We start from the raw sequence: 18,092 nt of genomic DNA, 5'->3' as shown, positions 1-18,092 counted from the left end.
CTAAGAGAACAACTGTAACATGAGCTCTTTCAGTTCAAGGTCTTGGACTTGACTTTATCTGTATTTAAAACAAAAAACTGGGTCCATGTGTTATTTAACTTCACATTTCTGACACTGAGCATAATATTATAACTCAGTAAATATTCATTGAATTGAATTGTGAACGATCACCTGCACTTCCTCAATTATAAGTTTGTGGTACTGAGAAGTGGGTTATCTTAGGGATGTAGTTTTTATTTTAGCAATATAAACAGAGGTGACTACATAGCTCAGTGCGATTACTTTAAGTTGCAAACTTAAGATTTTTCAGTCCCAGTTTTTTCATTTTTTAAAATATATTTTTATTGATTTAAGAGAGGAACAGAGAGGGTGAGATAGACACATCAATGAGAAGAGAGAATCATTGATTGGCTGCCTTCTGCACGCCCACACTGGGGATTGAGCCTGCAACCCAGCCATATGCCCTGACGGGAACAGAACAGTGACCTCCCGGTTTATAGGTTGACGCTCAGTCACTGAGCCACAATGGCAGGGACAGTTCTTTCATTGTTGAAGAGCTGCTCTCAGAACTTGCTTCCAGTCCTGTTGTACTGTATAGAATTCTTTGAGTATTTTTACCTGTTTCATTTTGGCTCATTCAGTAGAAGCCTAGCACGGTGGTGTGTGTATAGTAGTGGTTAGTTAAATTAATTAGTAAATATGCTTTAATGAAGTAGGAGTATAAATATTGCTGAGTTTTCTTTGAGAGTTTAGGTGTTTTTCAGTAATCTCTGATTAGTTATTACCATTGCTATAGATTATTTACCCGTGTATATTTAATAAGCTTCAAATCCTTTCAGCTTCTAAAACTTGGAGGAAATAAAATTCTGTTCTGATTGACTACTTCTACTTCTTGTATTCTTATTCCTAAAACATATATTGAAAAGCAGAGAGAGAAATTCTTCCATTATTAGTTTGCCTTATTAATTTTATCCATTGTTTTGTGTTTTCTTCATGTGTTTATTTTATCTCCCAAACCATGTAATACATATTTCTCCTGATGGATCCATAGCTTACACTTTATTATAGCTGCTACAGAGTTGTGCACATAGTTAAGAACTTTATAAATTGTTGATTGGTTTCTTAGCTGGCTGATGAGTTATGGGCTAACCTTCACAATGAAAGCATTTGCCCCTATCTCAATGCATAACAGTTTTTTTTATGGGTGCATATCTGTCTTATAAAAATATTTCCTATAGAGGATCCCAGTTTCCCTTCTTAAGTCATTTCATAGTTGAATGATCCTTACTTTTTAGGAAGCATATCTCTATATTTTTTTTTAGGATTTCTCTTTTTGTAATGTGAACAATTTTCTCGTGAGAAATAGAGTGAAGAAATAGAGTCACTATAGACAAGCTGCTAAGTTACTACAGTCAAGTAGATTGAGGTCTGAGGAAACGATTCTATTCTTGTTTGAACTAGCCTGGGAATTTAAACTTTTGAACTTTCTAGACCTGTATCAATGCCCAGATATACATCAAATCTCCAGAGAACCCTCTGATTACCCCCTGAAGGACAAACAAAAGAATGGTCATGTATCTAGACCACCTGACACCCCCTATCTAGTCATCTAGAGGATCACCATCTTGGATCAATCCAGAGGCTAAGAATACAGGACCGATTTTTCTCAAAAATGTACTTTTTACTGTAAAAACTCAGCTTTTCTTCCTTCTTTGGAACACTCTGGGTATTGCCTAGTTGTGTTTCCAGTTTGCAAACCCTAAGGCCCATGCATAAATCTTGATGCTTTGTAATCTAGATTAATATTAAAAAATAATGGCAAGCTTTCTTTATTTCTTCTAGATGTCAACAAAAATGTTTCTAAAATGCTTCTAATGTTGGTTGTTTTAGTGTTTCAATAATGTTTCAAACAAAACATTAGACAGTCATGGACTGATACAAATTTTGCGTTTTTTCAGTTATATTAAAATTACATTAGCAATCCTCTATTGCTATTTTGCTAAGGATTAAAGGTAAAAAATGGTTTAAAATTTTGTCATATGCTTTTTGATAGATGATCATTAACTTTTTTTTTGTCCTGTTTATATGGTTATTTATATTAGTGAACTTCCTAAATTAGAATGAACAGTTTGTGCTCATAGCTTATCTTTCATGTATAGCACTTCTGAGTTCTTTTTGGTGTTACTTGTAAAGTTTTCACATTAATATTTATAAGTGAGATCTGACAGTAATTTTTAATGTGTTTTTTGGTGTTTGTGATGCTGTAAATATCTGACAGTTTTCCTTCTTTCTCTGTACCCTAGAAAAGTTTAAATTCTATTATTTCTTTTAAAATTAAGAGAATGTTAAATTAGGAAGGGAACTAAGAACTTTAGCTATCTTAATTTTATAGGTGGAACAGTGGCTTGTTTATAGCTATTTAGTGGTAGCTATTGGTTTGGGGAAACAACATTTATTGAGCATTTACTCAGGTGTTTGGAATCAGTATCACACAAAATAAGCAATATCATATTTTCGTGTACTCATTAGATGTGAGGTTGCTTATTTGAATATCTAAAGTCAGAATAAAAAATTATGATTTTTAAAAAACATACTTTTTTGTTAAGAGCAGTTTTAGATTCTTAACAAAATTGAGTGGAAAGTACAGAGTTCCCATATGCCCCATGCACATGAACAGCCTCATCTACACCCCCCTCCCCCCAAGAGCGGTACGTTCGTCATAATCGGTGAACCTACATTGACACCTCATTATCACCCAAAGTCTGTGGTTTACATTGGGGTTCATTCATGGTATTGGGTTTTGACAAATGTATAATGACGTCTATCCACCAATGTAGTATCACACAGAATAGTTTCACTGCTCTAAACATCCTCTGCTTTGCCTGGTCAGCTCTCCTTTCCCAGAACTGTCTCCACAGTGTTGCCTTTTCCAGAATGCCTTGCAGTTGGGATCATACAGTATATAGTCTTTTCAGATTGGCTTCTCTCACTTAGTGACATGCATTTAAAATTTCCCCATGTCTTATCATGGCTTGATAGCTCATTTTTTCAGTGCTGAACAATACTCCGTTGTCAGGATAACATTCTGTTGGCTTTGGATGGCTGAATGTCTTTCCTGAAGATCACGTCTCAGTCTCCTTTTAACCCCAGAATCTAGTCCATCAGCTAATAAATTTGTATTGAAAGCCAGCAGCGTGCTCTGTCACTCTGGAGGTAAGGCAGTGATCGGAACAAGCATGAGCAATGCCCGTCCTCGTGGGACCTGGCACAGTTTCTAGAGCTTAACAGGTGCCTGGTGAATGTGTTTGCTCATGCACTTCCTTTGGAGAGTCTTTGTCTTCTCGGTTCCCGAACATGGTAATATGCATTTATTTTCACTAGGTGGCGGTAGAGTCATGTCCCCAGAACAGTTTGCACCATAATTAAGACAAGAATTGTTTGCTTATAAATGTAGTTCTCATTATAATATGTAAAATTTAAATCTCTTTATGTTAATTCACTAGAATGTAGTCACTGGTTAAAATGAAAACTTTTAACACATTTTCCAGAATGAATCTTAATGAGTAAAATTTCGCACATTCTTAACTTTGTCTTTCTTTGTTTAAGAATGAAACATTATTGAGATTGGGCTACGTGTAGTTGGGTATTCAGAGTTGACTATGATTCCCTTTTTGTCCTGGATATGTCACAATTCAATGAGGGAGACAGACATGAAGAGAAGTACAAAACATATAGTGATTTATATGTGTCTTAAGTGTACCATTACATGAGTTTTGACAAATGCATACACTTGTGTAACCCAAATCCCCATCAAATATAGATCATTGTCATCTTGGGGTGGCTATTTTTAAGGGCCATGAGCAGGCTGAGTAAGCCGAGAAAGCCAGTTGAGAGTAAAATGGAGATGATCAAGCCAAGCATTTCCTGAGATAGTAACCTGGTTTCTTGAGTTGTTATTTATCAGTTCAAATTTAGTCTATGTGAGTCCTGGATGTACTTTAGTTTTGTCCAGGAGATTTTACATGAACTGGTTTTGGTGTTTTTCTGTTACTAGTAGTCAGAACAGTACATCCTTTAATTTCTAAGATGAGGGACTTGGCTCTGTACTCCTGACAACATAACGTAAAACCATGCAGAACAAAAAAATCCCTTCCAAACCTAATAGTAATAGGTTATTGACTAGCAGGATTAAATGCTTCGGTGCTGAAAACCATAGCCCAGTCAAAGCAGTTAGCGTCACTCACTTTGTGCAGGCACGGTGCCTCTGTGGTCATCACCTCTTTTCAGGGCAGCCCTAAGCTGTAGGTGGCGGTTGTTCCCTTGGCTAAGAACTTCACTGGGAAACCGGTGTTCAAGGAGGTTATAAAACTTGTCCAGGATCATAGCCAGAGGCGTCAGAATTTGATACCCAGGTTTCTCCGGTTCCAAAGTAGGGTCTCCTTGCCCCCTTTCCCCCAAGCTCTGTGCATTGGCTCTCAAAGTGTGGTCCCAGGAGCAGCAGCATGTTAGCAATGCAGATTGTCTGGCCCCACCCCAGACCCAGTGATTCCGGCGGCTCTGATGCACGCCAAAGTAGAGAAGCACTGCTTAATTCAAGGAATCCTCATGATCACAGGCCACATAGACTGTATTCCCATTTTATACGTCAGAAAATGAGGTTCTGATTGGCAACTTGCTCTGGTAGGTACAGGAAGTGGAAGATACCAGAGTGGAATCCAGGCCAGTCTGACCAAAAAACCCACGATCAGGTGAACTTTATGTTAGGTGCATTTTAACTCAGTAAAACCAACCAACCCATCACTACCAACAGCAAAACTGTATTGTTTCCCTAGGGCTGTCTTAACAAATTAAACTTTGGTGGCTTAAAAGGGAAATTTCTTCCCCCACAGCTCCAGTGGCCAGCAGTCTGAAGTTGAGGTGTTGGCAAGACTTCTGTAAAGGCTGGAGTGGAGAATTCTTCCTCGACTCTTGAACTTCTGGTGACTCCTGTCAGTCCGTGTCATTCTTGCCTTGTAATTGCATGACTCCAGTCTCTGCCTCAGTGGTCACAGGACTTTCTCTCTGTGTGTCGGTGGCTCTGTGTGTCCTCTCTGTGTTCTTTTCCTATAAGGACACCAATCCTTGTGTTTAGGGCCCACCTAACCCAGTATGACTTTATCTCAACTAATGACAATCTCAACTAATGACCTTGCCCTATTTCCAGATAAGGTCACGTTCTGAGTTCTGAGTGGACATGATGTGGCCTACTGTTCATACTGTTCATACCATAGCACCTTTGTAGAAAACCAGTTGACAGTATATGAGAGTCTGTTTTTGGACACTGTTTTCCACTTCATTGATGTATGTGTCTGTCTTTATGTCAGCACTATACCGTTTTGATTACTCTAGCTTTATAGTAAGTCTTGACATCAGGTAATGTTAGTCCCCAACTTTGTTCCTTATAAAATTGCTTTAGCTATTTTAGGTCCTTTGCTTTTCCATATCAATTTTAGAATCAGTTTGTCAATTGCTGTAAAACTAACTGCTAGGATTTTGATTTGGATTGCTTTGCATCTGTTGATCAATTTTATTTCTTAATATTAATTGAATTTTCTGATTCATTTATTTAGGTCTATCTTTTGCTAATGTTTCATAAGGGGCTTGAGGTGTTACAATCTCTATCTCCATCTTCCCCTGGCCTTCTCTTCTTTCTGCATCTTTGCCTCTTCTTATAAGGACAGCTGTCACTAGATTTAGGGTTTTCCCAGGTAATCCAGAGTGATCTCATTTTGAGATCCTTAACTTAATTACATCTGCAAATATTCTTTTTCAAATAAGGTCACATTTATAAGTTCCTGGGGTGAGGACATGTTCACATCTTTTTGAGAGCCATTCAACCTGCTAGAAAAATTGTTACTTTATGGTAAAAATACGAAACAAAAGCAAGCCATATTTACATACTGAGTATCTGAGTATGTTAGGATCCCTTCTTCTCTGATCTCGTCTCCTACAACTGTCTTCACCTCACTGGACTCCAGCCACATTGCTTTGTTGCTGTTTATTAAACACTCCAAGCAGTCTCGGCCCTCTTCCCATTGCCTGGGTCTCACCTTCCAGATGCTACAAGCTCTCCCTCAGGTTCATTTGCGTCTCTGCCCAATGTCATCATATCGGACGGCTTTCTCTACCCTGTCTAAAATATCAACTCTATCGTCCTACATCCTCTACACTGCTTTCTTTTTCTTCTGAGCACCCTCTGATATATTTCATAATTAACCCTCTGTCTATTGTTTATCTCCAGAAATTATAATGTAAGCACCATAATAGTAGGGACTCTGTTGTTCATTAATATATTCCCAACACCTAAAAAAGCACCTGACACATGGTAAATACTTAGCACATTTTTTTTAAATTTATTAAATGAATGAGTTGGTGATTTTTCTGCAGTAGAGAAGTACCCTTTAACAAAGGAGAGGACTTTAAAAAATGACTTTTTAAAGAAGCTCCTAATTATTACATTTGGGACAATTTGAGTATTAAGAAAGAATAATAACTCTAATCGATTGAAACATTTTGAATAAGTAAAAATTCATTAGTCCATTGTAAAGGGTAGTGGGGCAGGGGAAGGGCACATTGAAAGGAAATTAATTAGAAGAAATGTTTTAATATCGCTATTTGCCCTTTCTCTATAATAGAAGTGTCAACCAAATTCACGATCCACAATGACAGATGGAAACACGCACATGCGATTGGTGCCAGTGAGAGCTTTATATGTATCACGCATGCACAAGTCAACCTAGCCTTTCATAGATATTGAACAAACTTGCTTAATTAGACCAGCTGCCTCCTGCACACCCCCCACCGGGCATGTGCCCACAACCAAGGTACATGCCCTTGACTGGAATCGAACCCGGGATCCTTCAGTCTGCAGGCCGACGCTCTATCCACTGAGCCAAACAGGTCAGGGCCTGAAGTCATTTTCAAGGTTCACCATTTCTTACTTCTTTTCAGTCGGGTCAAGTTTCTAAACTTTCTAAATTTCCATTTTCTGGCTCATGAAAAGAAAATAGGATTCCACCAAGTCTCCTATCTACCTACTCCAGGACTTCTGTGAGGATCAAATGAGATGAGGCACAGGAAGACACGTCACAGACATTTGGTTACAGTGTAAAGTGTTTCCACCTGGCTATGAAACAAGTTGTATTCCTGGGCTGCAGAAACTGCAAGGAGGGTAGTCGCTAGGGAGAGGAAGCCAGGCATTGCTATGTGACAGCATTACCTGGCACCCACAGCGACCGTTTCCAGGCTGGGCTGGGCTGTGGGCAGCATTTTGCGCCATGGGGTCTTGGCAGCGTTTGCTGCGATTTGGTGGGGTGTCACTCAGGGGTGGTGGCAGGTCCTATGTCCCACTTGGGGGAAGCTGAGTGTTGTTTTTTGGGTGCCAGATCTGTGGTGCCGTTTCTCTGTGTGCGTCACAGCAGCTCCTGCATAGAGCGCCTGCTCCTGGTGGTCAGTGCATGTTATAGCAACTGGTCGGAAGGTGGGAAGGACACTTAGCTTATTAGCCTTTTATATAGATAGATTAGAGGCCAGATGCACAAAATTCATGCACGAATGTGGTCCCTAGGCCTGGCCGGCGATCAGAGCACCAGTGTCTGGCATGGAAGGGCAGGTCCCAGCTGAGCTCTGGGCCCTGGGCAGCACCTGGGCCCACGGGCCCCCGTGTGCCCTCTCCTGCTTGAGTCATTGGGCCCCCACCCGGCTCCCCCAGTGCCTGGGAGCTGGGCGGCAGCCATGCCCCCCGCTGCCGCCGGTCACTGTCTGTAGGGCGATCGGCAGGGCGATTGGGCCCTACCAAGTTCCCTCAGCACCTGGGAGCCAGGCGGTAACCCCACCCCCCCTACTGCCACTGGTTGCCATCTGCAGGGCGATCAGTGGGGAGATTGGGCCCCTGCCCAGCTCCCTCAGTGCCTGGGAACCAGGCGGTGGCCCTGTCTCCCCCCAATGCCGCTGGTTGCTGTCTGTGGGGTGATTGGGGGGGCGATTAGGCCCCACTTGTGCCCGCCTTGGCCTGGCGTTGCTTGCTCACTTGCTCCACCATCCTGCTGCGGTCCTGCTCTCATTGGGGCTCATTGGGGCCGGCAGCACCTCCACTGCCACTTGCTGCCAGTGCTGTGTCGCCAATACGTGTCATGTTCCGCACTGCCCCATGGTGGTCAGCACACGTCATAGCAAGTGGTCGAACTCCTGGTTGAACTCCTGGTCGAACTCCCGGTCCAGGGGACAGTTTGCATATTAGGCTTTTATTATATAGGGTGCCTTCTAATAGGTACAGACCAGCGATTTTCAATCGGTGTGCTGCAAGAATTTTTAAAAGAAACAATGTCTGACTGTTTAGTCAGTAGTACTGACCTCTCTTCCCTTAGATTGTCAAATGAAAAATGACAACAGCCAACTATAGTTGTCCATTGTAACTGAATAATAAAATTATACCCATTTTTTTGTCACTTCAGCAAAAATTATATTTTTTGGTGTGCTACAGAATTTTAGTAATTAATTTGTGTGTTGTGAGATGAAAAAGATTGAAAATCGCTGGTATAGATGAATGATAGAAAATCACCATTTTGAAGTGTTCTTGCAAAAATGTTTAACTTGAATGTAATCGAGCCTGCACCAAACTTCAAGGTTTTAGGAAACACGGCAGGTAGACAGACAAGGTAAATGGCCCCTAGAGGTAAACAGTCACATAAGTTCAAAACGCATGATATTCAATAAGGCAGTTTTCTGGGGCTTCTTAAAAAGCCATTGCTGTACAAGGGGAGGGGGCGGGGGCACAATTCTCTAGTCTGGAGGAAACGAAGAGATTTAATTACCAGTTGTGATGTATGAATTTAGGTTGGATTCAGGTTGAAGGGAGAATTTATAACATTCTTTCACCAACTGGAGATATTTGAACACAGACCAAATCCTAGAGAATAGTATATAATTATTGTTTATTTTATTGGGTGGGGTAATAGTGTGATCATATAAGAGATGTTATTTTTAGGAAACACATCTGAAGGCTTTAGGGATGAATTATGATTTCTGCAACTTTCAAATGAATGAGAAAAAGAACGTACATGTGTATGCATCTGTAGAGAGGTGAAGCAGACATGGCAAATTGTTAACAAATGTTGAATCTGGGGGGAAGGCCATATTTATGATCATTGTATTTCCCCCCTCAACTTTCTTATTTGAAAAAAGTGGGATGAAAACAGCTTTCTTAAAAAGCTGGATGTGAAAGAGTAGATCAATAATGCAAGTGATGATTACATGGCAGTTAATTCCAGGAGGAGACGAGGCTGCCTTGAACTGGGAAAGGACATTGAATGAAGAACTGACTGAGCATGAAGCTGACCTGTCCACTGTGATTTATGATGTGCACGTGTCCTTCTAGCTTTCCTTTGGTGGTGGGTATCTCCGTAAACGATAAGGTTGAAAAGAAATATCGGAACGATGCCGAAACCGGTTTGGCTCAGTGGATAGAGCGTCGGCCTGCAGACTGAAAGGTCCCAGGTTCGATTCCGGTCAAGGGCATGTACCTGGGTTGTGGGCATATCCCCAGTAGGAGATGTGCAGGAGGCAGCTGATAGATGTTTCTCTCTCATCGATGTTTCTAACTCTCTATCTCTCTCCCTTCCTCTCTGTAAAAAATCAATAAAATATATATAAAAAAAAGAAAAAAAGAAAAAGAAAAAAGAAATATCGGAACGAATCATCCTTGTATTGGGAGAATCTATCTTAAAAGACAGGTGAACAACTTCAGGTATGTGGCCTGTGAGTTGGCCAGGCACACATGCGTGTTCCTCTCTCTCTCTCTCTCTCTTTCTCTCTCTCTCCCCCCCTCCCCCCCCTCCCCCTCTCTCTCTTGTATTATGGGAGAAACTATATGGGGGGCGGGGGTTAGGTTTGTTTTCAAATAGCAAACATTTCTAGTATTTCCCGCTTGTCATAAGACTGAAAATTTCCTCTGGCTTTTATAACCAATAATTTTTCTGTTTTGATGCAATCAATATTTGTGCTATGGTATTGATTTTACAAATATTCTTTTTTCATACTGCATTTTGTTAGTTGACATTAAGAAAGTTAATAGGACCAAAAAAGGGTAGTGCGCACACTAATTTATTTAATCACCCACCCAGTTTTTCAAAAAAAGGCAAAAAAAATCACACATTATCTGACAAATCTGGTTTCCAAAGTACTAGTATGTGTTATCATGATAATGCATTTAATACTTTAATTTTCATTTATAGGATTTGGAATTGCTTCTTGAAAGCTATTTAGCTTACAGTATAGAACTTGTTCTAAGTTATGATAAAATTAGCTAGGATGCCATTTCTAAATTACTGGGTTACTGCAGAAATAGAAAGTTCCTTTTAATAATGCAGTGTGATCAGATGCTTCAACTTAGAGAGGTTCATAAAATTTATCCCCATATGGTACCAATCTAATCATAGATAAGTTATAATTGAAGTTTTAGAAATTGAACTTCTCATAGCCAGCGCTCTTATTACAAGCTCAAAGAGCCAGCTTCATTGGGTTTAGAAAAACAGTGCCTCTTCGATAATATCTCTAATGTGAAAGTTCCATTTACTAAAGATTAGTACATTTTCTCTCCCAGATAAAAGAATTTATTAGATAATATAGCCTTTTAATTTTTTGACAATCTTTGAACGATTATGTTGTTTGTATATAATCAATTGTCACACCTTTTATTATTATGTAGATAAAATTATTCCTAGAGTTGTCTTTTGTACAAATGAGGAGACACATTATCGTGTGGGTGTAGTAGTGTTGTGATGCCTTGATTCTCTGCTTACTTGCTATTTGCTGTGTGTAGTGGGTGATGCACTCTGTTTCGTAGTTTGTCCAGCAGAAAAATAGGCCATGATTTTGGGCTTTGCCTCCACAAAAGCATTGGGAGAATATAGTACCCTCTTCAGTATCTCAGTATTTGGTCTTTGTTTTTAAGAGGCAGTTGGTATAATTATATCCTGAATCTTAGATTTACCTTAGCAAATGGGGAGATAAAGATAAATCAGACCAGTTCTAGCAAAATTTAAAAGTTTGAAATGGAATTCACTGCTCATGATCTTTAATGAACTTGATCTGTGGGACAGTTCATTGGTTATGTGTTCCTATGTTGTTCAGTTTTAGCATGTCTGGTGATGCCTTTTAAAAATATGTTTTTATTGATTTTATAGAGAGAGGAAGGGAGAGAAAGAGAGAGATAGAAACATTGATGAGAGAGAATCATTGATTGGCTGCCTCCTGCACGCCCCCTACTGGTGATGGAGCCTGAAACCCAGGCATGTGCCCTGACCAGGATTAAAACCAGAGACCTCGTGGTGCCTGGAGCAGTGCTAAGCCAACTGAGCCACACTGGCCAGGCATGCCTTACACTTTTATGAGTCATTAAGTTAATTCCTGCATTTCCAGAATTTTTGGATATCCACTCAAAGGCAAGGCTCCAGGCCCATTTTAGAAGTGAGAATGTTTGCAGAATGAAGTCTAGGTCATTCAAGCAAATTAAGTTCTTATCTGCACTAAGCTCTCCCAGACAAATGACTGGAAGTCCCCCCCATTCTTGCACAAATTAAATTCCTAATCTCTTGGTTTGCAAAAGACTACGTCTTAACACCTGTAGGGGTTTTCTAACTCAGCTCTCTTCAGTTCATTTTCTTTGTTGGTAACTCTGTCATATGCTGTGACTCTGGGTACCTTAAACACAATTTGAAATTCAGATAAAGATTTGAGAGTGGCTTTAAAAATAGCAGACTCTTATTGGTGCTGTTTATCCCTTAGGGTAATAGTAAGAAGGGAACATTCTTATGCTCTCCCTAAACTGTTCTCTGATTGGAGTTAGATTCATGGAAGGCAATTTTAGAGACATGGGGCAGGCCTGTAATTGAAAATCATGTCTCCATTTTGTCTGACTTGACTTGTTGCTGTTAACAATCCTCTTCTTACTCACAGCTCAGACTGCTGGCTGTTAGCATTTATTGATGTTAACTGCATGCTAGGTTTTGTGCTAAGTGCCTCATGTTATCTTATGTATAATCCATATAACAATTCAGTGAAGCACAGTTACTTACAACATTTTCATATCATCATCTTTGTCATCGTCATCATCATCATCACATCATCACATTCACTCCTGCCTTGTAGATGAGGACACTGAGCCTTAAAGAGATAAAGGACTTGTCATATATGGCCTTTTAAGAAAGTTTAGGAACATTCCTTCCTTACCCAATTTGTTGAGCATTTTTTATATGAGTGGATGTTCAATCTTATCAAATGCATATTCTGCACCTATTATTTTCCGCACCTATTATTTTCCATTTACTATGATGTATCATATTTATTGATAAGTGTAGGTTGAACTCAATGATGAAAGGATGAAAGCTTTCCCTCTAAGATCAGGAACAAGAAAATGCTCATTCTCACCACTAATATTCAACATAGTATTGCAAGTCCTCGCCAGAGCCATCAGGCAAGAAAAGAATAATGGCTTATGAACCACAGAGGAGGAAGTTAAAATTGTCCCTGTTTGCAGATGAATGATCTTATTTCTATATAGAAAATACTGAAGACTCTATAAAAAGCTGTTAGAACTAATAAACTGATTCAGTAGGGTTGCAGGGCACAAAATCTAATCCAATGTGTAGCATGACGACTATAGTTAACAGTACTGTATTGTATATTTGAAAGTTACTAAGAGAGTAGATCTATTGTTGTAAAAGTTATTTTTAGGGAGAGAGAGAGGGAGAGGAAGAGATTGAGAGAAATATTGATGTGAGAGCAAAACATTGATCGCTGCCTCCTGCATGCCCCCTACCAGGGATTGAGCCCGAAAACCCTGGCATATGCCCTGACCAGGAATAGAGTCTGCAATCTTTCAGTGCAAGAGATGACGCCCAACCAACTGAGCACACGGGCCAGGGCCTAAGAGAGTAGATCTTAAAAGTATTCACCATACACACTAAAATTGTAACTATGTGAGGTGATGGATGTGTTAACTAGCCTTATTGTGGCAATCATTTCCCAATATATACACATATTAAGTCATTATGTTGTATACCTTAAACTTATACAATGTTATCTGTCAATTGTATCTCAATAAAAATGACCACAAGGAGATAAAGGACTTTTTTCAGGGTCACCTGGTTCCTAAGTGGTAGAGCTAGAATCCGAACCCCGGGCTTCCTGGCTCCAGAGCCCATGCTCCGCAGGCCCTGGTTGAACTTACAGATCCCAGAGCTTTCACCATGTTGCCCTCTATCTTGATTCCGCTTCGATGCTTAGGACATGAGGATTGACAGGTCTTGCAGTGGGTGCCTGGCTTTGCATTTTGACTTCAGCTCTCGAGCTCTTTCTTAGATTTGTAGTCTTCATACTGGAACATGTGCTTGCCTGAGGTTTCATGCAAACTTTCCAGGGATTTTGCATGCAAAGCTAGCTGTAATGGTATTCAGATGGTCAGTGTCCATATTTACTTTCCTGAAATTGGCTGCCTGAGAGCACTTGTGGCTGATGCTCCTTTCCTACCTTTTCATTCACAAATTGCTTTTCTCCCCTCTGGCAAACAGTCAGTCCTGGTTCTCACCTTGCGTGAATCTTTCAGTCTTTGCCTCAGGGAGTAAAACCTCTGTCTGGTTTACCCTGTAAAGGAATCATTTAAGAATTCTTAGCTCCTGAGTGAGGATTTGTAAACAACAAAACACAGAGAGCTTTGGTCAGGATCCTAGATGGGGCAGAGCCTTACTTCATGTTGGTAACAAATAGAATTGGACTGGATTGTTGGGTGTATAGGGAGGCTTATAGGGAAGGCAGATTAGCACATTTATTTGAATTGAAAAATGAGGTCAGGCTTTTTTTTGACAGAAAGTAAGTTTGATTTGGTTTATTGATTTGACAGTGAGGACAGGCTAGGAATTAGATTGTTTGGTGCACATATTTCATTACATAAATGAAGTCTACAGCTTCCAGGGTTGCAGCAATAATATATTTAAAATGCATATAAAATGTGGTATTTATTTGTGTGTGTGTGAATACACTAAAATATTATTTAGCATGAAAAAGAAGGAAATTCTGCCAGTTGAGACTACATTGAACCTGGAGGTCATTATGCTAAATCAAATAAGCCAGAGAGAGAAAGACAAATACTGTATGGTACCATTCATGTGTGATATCTAAGTCCATAAACCAATAAAACCAGGGGTAGAATGGTACCAGTAGTTGCCAGGGGCTGAGGGGTGGAGGAAAGGGGGAGATGTTGGTTAACATTTTCAGTTATAAGAAGAACTAGTGGCCTGGTGCATGGATTCTGCCCATTGAAAGGAAATTAATTAGAAGAAATACTTCAATATTGCTATTCGCCCTTTCTCTGTAATAGAAATGTTAAAGATGAAAGAAAATTAGTAAAATGTATATGAAAATAACATATAAATTGATTAATAAATAAACAATAACAGCATGATACAACAACAACAAAGACATGAAATAAAACAACAAAAACATGATATAAAAACATTGATAAAAACAATGACTGATAAATTGATTAAACTTATTCTAATATCTCCCTGTATACCACATTAAGAGTAAAAACACTTTTAGAGTGATTGACTGATTTCCCTTGTGATGAAGTATTTACAACTTTAACTTTAATGTCACACGCTCTTCATATTCGAGAGAAAGCAACATATAACTTGACCATGTCTGAAAATGGGTTCAGCTAGGAATATTCCTACTCTGTCAAGATTGGCACTAGTGAGAGCTTTATATGATTTGCACATGCTTATTTTTAAATTGCCAGTGCATGTTATATGTACTGGCCAGTCAGTCATTTGGATGGTCAGACGGATGTATGGTCGGTCACTTAGCCTTTTATTTATATACTAGAGGCCCGGTGCACAAAAATTTGTGCACTTGGGGGGAAGAGGGGTTCCTCAGCCCGGCCTGTGCCCTCTCGCAGTCTGGGACCCCTTGGGAGATAACGACCTGCTGGCTTAGGCCTGCTCCCGGGTGGCAGAGGGCAGGCCCAATCCCTAGGTGCAGCCCCTGGTTGGGCTCAGAGCAGGGCGGCCGATTGGGGAGTTGGGGCGCCGCCCCCGTCATGCACAGAGCAGGGCGGATTGGGAGGTTGCGATGCCACCCTCAGTCACGCTCAGGGTAGGGCCAATTGGGGGGTTGCCCCTGTCACACTCAAGGCAGGGTTGATGGGGAGGTTGCGGTGCCAAGCCCTGTCACGCACAGAGCAGAGCCAATCAGGGGGTTGGGGTGCTGCCCCCTGTCACTCACAGAGCAGGGACCATCGGGGGTTGGGGTTCCGTACCCTGTCACGCACAGAGCAGGGCCAATCAGGGGGTTGGGGCGTTGCCCCCTGTCATGCACAGAGCAGGGCCCATCCGGGGGGTTGGGGCTCCGTACCGTCATGCACAGAGCAGGGCTCATCAGGGGGTTGGGGAGCTCCCCCCTGTCATGCACAGAGCAGGGCCAATCAGGGGGTTGAGGAGCTCCCCCCTGTCACTCACAGAGTAGGGCAGATAGGGGAGTTGGGGCACCGCCCCATCACACACAGAGCAGGGCGGATCAGGGGGTTGGGGCGCTGCCCTCTATCACCCACAGAGCAGGGCCGATCAGGGGATTGGGGCGCCGCACCCTGTCACACTCAGGGCGGGGCCGATGGGGAGGTTATGGCTCTACCCCATCACACACAGAGCAGGGCCCGTGGGGTGGGGGTTGGGGTGCTTCCCCCTGTCACACACAGAGCAGGGCCGATCAGGGGATTGGGGCGCCGCACCCTGTCACACACAGAGCCACAGGGCGATCAGGGGGTTGGGGTGCTCCCCCTATCAGGCACAGAGCAGGGCTGATCAGGGGGTGGGGGCGCCTTCCCCTGTCACAAACAGAGCAGGGCGGATAGGGAGGTTGTGGCCCCGCCCCCTGTCACACACAGAGCCACAGGGCGATCAGGGGGTTTGGGCGCTGCCCCCTGTCACGCTGATCCCGATGCCCGCAGGCCTCTCGGCTCCGCTGATCCCGGTGCTGGGAGGCATATTACCCTTTTACTATATAGGATAGAGGCCTGGTGCACGGGTGGGGCCCGGCTGGTTTGCCCTGAAGGGTGTCCTGGATCAGGGTGGGGGTCCCCACTGGGGTGCCTGACCAGCCTGGGTGAGGGGATGATGGCTGTTTGTCGCTGGTCACACACCCTTCAGGGTGGGGGTCCCCACTGGGGTGCCTGGCCAGTCTGGGTGAGGGGCTGAGGGCTGTTTTCAGGCTGGCAGGTGACTGAAGCTCCCAACTGCTCCTTTTTTTCTTTTTCTTTTTATTCTGGACCAGCTTTAGCTTTGAGGCTCGGCTCCAGCTATGAGACCTCCGCTGCTGAAAGCAGGTTTCTGGCCTTTGTTTACCTTCTGTATTTGAAACAATGTTGCGATCCTGCTGGCTGTAGCTCGACGGACTAAAGCAGGTTTCTGGGGTTTTGTTTAGCTTCTATATTTGTACCATAGTTGCTTAGAGTTGCAGCTCAGAGGCCTGCAGTGGCAGGCGGGGAACATTGGAGTCCTCTGTCACTGAAGCAAGCAAGCTTCCTGTTCGCTTTAAGCTGCCTGGCTGCCGGCCGCCATCTTGGCTGGCAGTTAATTTGCATATTGCCCTGATTAGCCAATGGGAAGAGTAGCGGTCGTACACTAATTACCTTGTTTCTCTTTTATTAGATAGGATATGTATATATATATGTGTGTGTGTGTGTGTGTATATATATATATAAGTTTTGAGGTGACTATAGTTACTAATACTGTATTGTAGAGAGTCTTAAATGTTATCATCACAAAAAAGAAGATAACTCTGTGAGGAAATGGATGTACTTAACTAGCTTTGTTGAGGTAATTATTTCACAATGTAAAAATATATTAAATCATCTTGTTGTAGGGCCTGAACATACAGTTTTATTTGTGAATTATGCTTTAATAAAATTGGAAAAATAATATACATAAATATTATGCTGAAAATCATATCCTCTGCCTCCACTAAATTAAAGATGTCAACCTAAAATGTCAGAAGAGTGCAAGATTGTTTTAGGAGGTGCAGAGGCAAATTGAAGCACATGGTGTTGGATCATTGTGCCCATCTTACTCCCACACCAGCCTAACCCTCCCTTGCCCGAAGCTGCCTAGAATCCCTGTTTGAGAAAAGAGTTAGGACTTATTTCTTCCAAGTGTTTTAAAATTAGATTATTTACTTGAAACACTGCCTCTTAATGTTACATGTTTGCTTATTCTATAGGAGACTATTGCTGTTTGAGGAGTTATGGTCTAGAGCAGCCGTGGGCAAACTACGGCCCGTGGGCTGGATCCGGCCCGTTCGGCTGTTCTATCCGGCCCGTGGAGCCGAAAGAGCGGAGGGCTCTCTTGCTCTCCCCTCCACTACTTCACCAGCAGCAGTGTTAACATGGCAACGTCGGGAAACACAGCCGCAGCTCCTTCTTCTGAGTCCAGTTTAAGAACCCATTGTGGCCCTTGAGTCAAAAAGTTTGCCCACCCCTGGTCTAGAGCTTTGTATGTAGATTCAGATTCAACTAATGCAGTGGTTCTCAACCTTCTGGCCCTTTAAATACAGTTCCTCATGTTGTGACCCAACCATAACATTATTTTCGTTGCTACTTCATAACTGTAATGTTGCTACTGTTAGGAATCGTCATGTAAATATCTGATATGCAGGATGGTCTTAGGCGACCCCTGTGAAAGGGTCATTCAACCGCCAAAGGGGTCGCGACCCACAGGTTGAGAACCGCTGAACTAATGTTTATTGATGTCTGACTGTGTATTAAGTTCCATTGGAGAAGTTGGTGAATATTATACTAATAGAGGCCCGGTGCAGGAAATTTGTGCATGGGTGGGTTCCCTAGGCCTGGCTGGCGATCAGGGCTGATTGGGGCCTTCTGGCTGTCGGCCAGAGCCTTCCTGCCTGCCAGCTACCGCCTGCTGCCGGGGCCTGCCGGATGGGGGGAAGGACCAGGGGAGGTTGGCCGGCCATGGGAGGTTGGCTGTGGGAGCGCAGTGACCACCAGG

At 42.2% G+C, this 18,092-nt stretch overlaps 1 protein-coding gene across 5 annotated transcripts in view; it reads left to right on the top strand.

Moving 5' to 3' along the window:
- SMYD3 (SET and MYND domain containing 3) overlaps positions 1-18,092 on the top strand; it is a 522,432-nt gene that overhangs the window by 45,414 nt on the left and 458,926 nt on the right. The window contains exon 1 of one of the 5 annotated variants that reach the window (XM_081114440.1): positions 4,918-4,988. The exons of the other annotated variants lie outside the window; for them this stretch is intronic. The gene's annotated coding sequence lies outside the window, so the exon portion shown is untranslated. Of the gene's footprint in view, positions 1-4,917; positions 4,989-18,092 lie in introns of those variants that run through there. 5 annotated transcript variants of the gene reach the window in all.

Source organism: Myotis nattereri, assembly GCF_964212035.1.
Source record: "Myotis nattereri genome assembly, chromosome: 20".
Taxonomy (NCBI): domain Eukaryota; kingdom Metazoa; phylum Chordata; class Mammalia; order Chiroptera; family Vespertilionidae; genus Myotis; species Myotis nattereri.
This window is presented reverse-complemented; position numbering and strand designations above follow the sequence as displayed.